This window comes from Scatophagus argus, chromosome 8 (genome assembly GCF_020382885.2).
Source record: "Scatophagus argus isolate fScaArg1 chromosome 8, fScaArg1.pri, whole genome shotgun sequence".
Taxonomy (NCBI): domain Eukaryota; kingdom Metazoa; phylum Chordata; class Actinopteri; family Scatophagidae; genus Scatophagus; species Scatophagus argus.
In genome coordinates, this window is record NC_058500.1 from 20,504,834 (window position 1) to 20,512,040 (window position 7,207).

Below are 7,207 nucleotides of genomic sequence, written 5' to 3' on the forward strand. Positions count from 1 at the left end.
AAATTTAATGAAAGGGTGGAAAACAAATGGTAAACCCTCTTAGCTATCAGAAATTTGTTACAGATGTGTAGTGTAGTCCATGACTGGGACACAAGGAGATGAATATTCAATACATGAATAAATAGGACATTTCGTAATAAATAAATGTATCACTAAATTAATACACACAAAGTACACTTCATGAAATTGTGAAATATTTTAATAAACATTCAGAGCTATTATTACCATTATTGTGTAATGTTATATCATCTTTCCTATTCTTTCACATACTTTATGTTAGAGAGAGGACACAGACAGGCATCAAATAATCTCTAATTGAAGTGTTATAGATTAACAAAATGTTATATATTTATATATTTTCATATAAACATGTCAAATACAGTCAAGCAGAAACCTAAAAATCAACTAACTGAATTTTCTGCCCTGTCGCAGCTGCTTTGAAGCCTCAATTATTACAAATCCCTTTTGTTCTACACAATGATTAACACATTCCACAATCCCTGAAGGAGCCAAAAGCTTTTCATACGCAACTGTCTGCTTAATGACATCCCCTCATCATTTCTCTGCAGAATTATTCTGGGGCGACGCTGTAGGATCATTGCTACAGAATCATACCCCATTTCCTTTGAAACAGAACAATACAATTTCACACAAGCTGTGAGGGCTGATTGCATAAAATCACATGAGGTCAGTGCGATTGTATCATGCTGTGGAGGCTAACGTAAGTGTGCTCAAAATTCAGAATGGCAATGCTATTATATAAGGAGTGAGGGAGAGATGATGAAGACCGATTGCCCTTATCATTTCCCCTCGCCAACTCAAGTTGTACAATCAAATGATTTTCTCTCCGCTCAGACAAGATTTGAGTTGTGCATCACATCAGAATCCTTCAAAGCTATCTCCTCAACCCAAGACAAAGAAGTTATAGATAGATAGATTAGATAGATAGGTAGTTGTTTCAGGCATGAAGTATAGTGGTATTCTGTAGATGGACAAGGAGTAGGCCTTGCTATCAACTCTCTGTCATCCTCCCAGCAAGTCAACCATTTGATTTAGAAAAAGTCTAAAGCGACAAAAACCTGATTTATTCCAACAGAGATCTAAAATCAACAATTACACTTGATTGTTTTAGTTGGTGATCACAAAAGGATTCCTGTGCTGACATGGTTTGTATTGACTTTAATAAAGCAGACTTTTTCAATCAGAGTAAATCATGTTTTTGTTACTCAACAGCCACATGATATCATATTTTTTTTTCTCCAGCTTATGGGTCACTAGGAAGAGTTCCTACCCTCCAGTGAGTCAGAATTGTTCTGCTAGTTTAGGAATAGGATGGATGGAAACATACTACTAGTTTAAAACCTCCACCTCACAGTTTGGTGGTCAGATAGTTCTTTATTGTTTTAAGTGGAATCTTTTGACTTACCACTCGTCTGTTTGTGAAGGTTCATAACAGTGTTTCAGTGAACTGTATTCAAGGACGATGTAATAAAAAAGAAGGCAGTAGATTCATAACAATGGGAAACCACAAGCCCTCAGCTGAAGCAGGCTTACAATACATGAGTAAAGATCAGGGCCATCTGTAAATGGAACCTTAGCTTTCACTAATCACACAAAGTCAGTGGATACTGACATTAGTTTCACCACAGAGGAGACAAGCTACAACAAATTGTTTTTTTCTTGAGGGTGCAATGTCACTTACTGAGGTGGGGAAACTCATCACTGAGAAAACACAGAAAAGCCAGAAAACACAAACCAGTTCCTCTGTTTTGCCACCTTGACACTATGACCAGAAATTATCTTTGCAATTGGACAATTCTGCAAAATCCTGAATTACATTCAACATTTTTAACATCCAGTGCCAACTTTTTAAAATGTAATTCTACAATATCTGTGTGTAACAGCTACAGTATGAATGAGGTTATGGAAAGATTATGGCTATGGAAAATAAGACTATATTGTAAAAGTCAAGTAGCAATATCACTTGGTTAAAGATCATTGAACACTGACCATTAACTGCTGTGACTGGATACAAATCTCAGTTGAATGTGTATAACCACCACCAAGATTATGCATTGGATGCAAATCATGAGTTACAGATTTGTCTAATATAAAAGTATATGTTAAGGATACTGGGCTGTTCAATTCAGGAACACATCAGTTAATCTGAACTCACAGGAATCTTATGCCAAACATTCTTTTCGAGATTACGAAAAAGAGGCTTATCCAGAGGTTATCCTGATGAATTATTAACACCAAATTGGAACTATTTGTCATTTCACACCAAAAGAATATGAAGTATATATCTTAGGACTGAAAAAGGATTTGTGCCAAACATAGTATCCTAGTATTTTTTCAAACTAAATAACATGCTGAATATCACTGCTTTGCTTATCCAACATGCTACATCTAATACGTTGGCTAGTGTGTGCAAACGTGTACACTGGGGAAATAAGCATCTCCTTTAAAATGCGTACCAGAGGACAGGACTCAGCAGTGTAAACACATGCACAAAGCCAGAACCACAGTTTAATGAACAAGATGTATATTACACAGGCTGTTTATGACAAACTTAAAAACCCTCCACGAACACAGAAGAGGAGATGAGACACGACTTATTTGCTCTTTACCGCACTAGCGGAACCAGATGAAGACGAACAGAGCAGACGAAGGACACTTGGATCATGTATCATTTATAAAAAACAACAATGTCACAACATAACAATAAAGGCCATTATTTGAGCTATATTTGATTTGGAATATCGTCAAGAATTCAAGTCTTCATTGATTATTTCCTCATTTTTAAATGATTGCAATATGAATGCACTGTCATAAATTCTTGACAAGTTGGTCAAGCATATAATCAAATGCTCTTTTTAAAAGTATCTGACTGTGATCCACATCAAAAAAAAAAAAAAAAACAACTCTGTGATGATGATAACAACAGCCCCTTCTTACCTGAGTGGTCAGCGAGCCCCAGAAGCCTTTGAGAGTCAGTTATAGATGCAAAAGGGTAAATGTGCTGGGGCAGCACTGGGTCCCTATTTACTTTAGCAAACATGGAGTGCTCAGCTTCTGATTTTCTTAATAGAAATTACGAGTATATGGAATATTAAATAAAACAAATACTAAGATGTGCCCTTTTTTTAAATCAGACCTTTAGACAGGGCAGATAGCAGCTGCAAGTGAGTCACAATTCATGGTGCTGCTAGAGGCTGCAGTACATTCTTTGTAAATTTGTTTTTAGTGTAGCAAAAAGATCTCCTAACCTGTCAGTTTAATTAGTCAAGTCTAAGGGATGAGTATGTACACTATTATCTGTAACATTTCCATCTGTATCCAGAAGTGGGTGTTACTCAAACCAGAACTAGTCAGGACTAAACCGAAGTTATTTTAAGCTTGAAATTGATATAGATCTGAAGTTGCTATATTTATCATTTATTTAAAAACAATTTATAGAGCAACCTCAGAATTGAGCTTCACATCAATGTAAGAGAACTATTTGCATATACTTCTGTCAGCTACCCAATGAGGAATTTTCCTTCAGGACGGACACTCATGCATTTTATTCGGATAATGTTATCTGTACCAGATAATCCAATCAAGTACTTTCTCAGCATTAGTGAAGTCAGCAATCATGATGTCGAAGCAGCAATACATTTTCATCTCATGCACATCTTCACTGCTGAAACTTAGAAAGGTCCAAGTTTTCAGTGACTAAAGTTTACTCAGGCTTAAGGAACTGAATGAATATTTGGCAATCCCTTTCAGGGGTGAAATACTTCAGACTCATAGTGCAGCTCTTAACTTATATATAAACAGCTGTTGATTAGAAAACACTCATTTTCATATAATGCATAAGCAAATCCCCCCTGCCCATAAACCTGACACAGATAGAGGCTGGAAGCTCTGCTGTTTGGCCTGCTATAACATGGTAGAGAGATAAAGGGAAAAAAAAGCATGAGAAAGAGACAGACAGACAGACAGACAGACAGACAGACAGAGAGAGAGAGAGAGAGAGAGAGAGAGAGAGAAGATGGCACCAAGCAAGCCACGTCGACTTAAGAGACAAATGTATGTAGGAACAGTGTGGGAGGGGAAAGAAAGAGGGAGAACAAGAAACAAGAGATAGACAAGGTGGAGAGTGGCAGGCAGAGATAGAGAAAGGAGGGGAAAGCAAATTAATTTTTTCTCCATTATGAATATGATGGCTATGATGTGCTGTGGTGGTCCATCCCTTTGGATGGTAGTTGACCAGGGGTAGATAATAGGGGCAGCTTGTACACACACACATACACACACACTGAGAGAGAGAGAGTCCATAAAATATGATACTCTCCAATGAAACTGATACTGATGAAAGTGTTTTAGGTGGATTAGCAATTCTTTTAAGGCATGCAAATTAATTAAATTAATTAATCTGCTAATCCCTGTGTATAGTAAGTGGAAACCTAATTTAAAGTCACAGAGCCACTGATCAGCCTTGAAGGCCTTGGTATTCATGAGAGAATACAGCAAGCGGCGGCCTGACACAATGATACAACACCTTCATGTAGAAAAAACAATGTAGGTTGTTTTTCTCTCTGATCTGAATCAAGGTCTCAGAATGTCTAAGAGTAGAGGCTGTAAAGGCTGCTGTAAGATGTGCAGCCACTGTAAAGCCCTTTGAGGCCACTTTGTGATGGTTTCTGTGAGGCTGTACTGGACCCAGTGGTGCTTTGAGCTTTGAGCATGCTAACATGCTCACGATGACAGTGCCAACATACTACATTATTGCATGCAAACATTTAAAAATTTCCACAGAGACAGTTGTGAAGCAGAGCTCAGGATGATGGGACTGTAATGTCAGTGATGTGTTCACTTATTTCTGCTGTACCCAAGTAAGCAGGAAAAAAACAAACAAAAAAACAAAACAGGATAGATAGATAGATGGCATATTAAATATTGTACAAAATACCAACCTTTGTCAGGATAGGCATCAAGGAGGCAAAGGAAGCCTATAAGAGGAAGACTGGGGACCACCAAACACAAAACAACCCACAGGGGATGTGGCAAGGGATACAACAGATAACCTATTACAAAGACGGCAGCAACAACAGTGTGGATGCTGATGCCTCGCTGGCGGAGGAGCTAAACCACCCGACGTCAGCAGGACTGCTTCAGTATCACTGCCCCCACCCGCCTCCAACACTCATACACTCACGCTGCAAGATCAGTAAATACAAAGAAGACTGCTGGACCTGATGAAGTGTCAGGCAAAGTACTCCAGACTTGTGCTAATCAGCTCACTGGAGTCCCTACCAGAGTGAAGTGTTTTGAAAAACTGGTCCAACATTGCATTAAAGTAATCTTCTCCCCTCTTTTCATTTCCCCATCAGTTTGCCTGTAGAACTAACCGTTCAACTGAAGATGCCATCGCCATAGCAACTCACACCGCACTGAACCACCTGGAACACCAGCAGAGCTATGTGCGGATGCTCTTCATTGACTTTGGTTCCGCCTTTAAAATGATCATCCCAGACACTTTAGTCAGCAAACTACTGCACTTGGGCCCTATCCCCAACATTTGCACCTGGATAAAGTACTTTCAGGCAAACCACTCCCAGTGTATTAAACTTGTCTCCCACCCATCCGCTTCCATTAAACCCAGCACTGTAGCTCCCCAAGGCTGTGTGCTGAGTCCGCTTCTTTACTCACTGTACACCCATGACTGTACACCCACGTGCTCATCAAATATCATCATAAAATTGGCAGATGATACAACTGTTGTAGGTCTCATCTCAGGAGAAGATGCGTCAGTGTAGGTCTCATCTTAGGAGAGAATGAGTCAGTCTACAGAGACTCATACTTTAAACTTTAGTGTTCTCTTTAGTACTTATTGCTAATGTGCAATACAGACTGCTAATCATTTATTATGCTCAGGGTATGTTTTCTACATTTTTATTATTATTAGTTTTTGTGTCCTGTATGTTTATGCTTGCTCTTAAGCACCTAACAGAGCTACTCTCCCAGTTCCGTTATTTGCTGTGCTTACAATGACAATAAAGGTATCTATTCTATTCTATTCTATTCTATTATATTTCAGAGGCAAGCTCAAGTCACAAGTGATGATTGAAATCATGTTATTATCTCATATTTTTAATGAATTATTTACAACACTGAAGAAATCCCTTTGCATCCTCCATTGCCCCTTGTTAGCACTCACACACACAATCAAGTCCCTGAAGCTTTGTTTATCTTAAATAACATTAGCTCATACACACATGTGTATGCAAACACATGAAAAATCCCATACATACACAATTGTGAGGGTGAACACAATGTAGTACACATCTCTTGTTCCCATTGATATTCTCTTTATGTTTCTCTCACTCTTGCTTCCTCACATAATCAAATTCCCACAATACAGAGAACTGATAGCAGGATTAGCAGTTCAGGAATTTTTTGCACACATATTAGTGCCCTACAACATTAAATGCTGCGGGTTTAAAAGATTAACTTCTGTCAATTAGATAAAAAGGAGAGCAGACTTTGTTTAAGGGTTTGTGAAGAGAAACCCTTCATTTATCTAGCCAGCTGAGCCTAGGCACAGTTTACACAAGTTTCTCTGTAAATGTACTTGAATAAGGTGGAAATTCCCATTGCCAATGCTGCTCAGATACAAAATAAAGGTTGAGACGTACAAAAGTATCAGAGCTCAGTCGAGTGCGACAGTGACCGATTTAGTGTGAGAATCTCCACAACACACCACACTACGCCACACCACATAAAAAATAATTAATTTTGAACTAATTAAGAGAGCAATATCTGTCAAGGCAGCCATATTTAGTTGAATTTTGTCTCGCAGCCATGTATTAACTTTTAAAAAAACAACTCAAAGTGGTACAAAGAGGACTGATAGTTGATACTTGAAAGACTATAACAGCATATGTGTGTTCAGTTGTAAATTGTTGCATAAATTGATTTTATCAGTTTGGAGGGCATTACATAAGTCCTTGTTGACTTACCAGACCCTCAAAGGAATAACTGAACAATATGGGAAACATGCTTCATTTGCTTGTAATGAGTTTGATGAGATGATAAGTGATAGCAGTCTTATGTCTGTACACTAGATATAAATCTAGTGGCAGGAAGGGATTATGAAAGCTTGACACCACATAAAGACTAGAAGCAGCAGGAAACAACTAGCAAGGCTCTGCCTTAATTA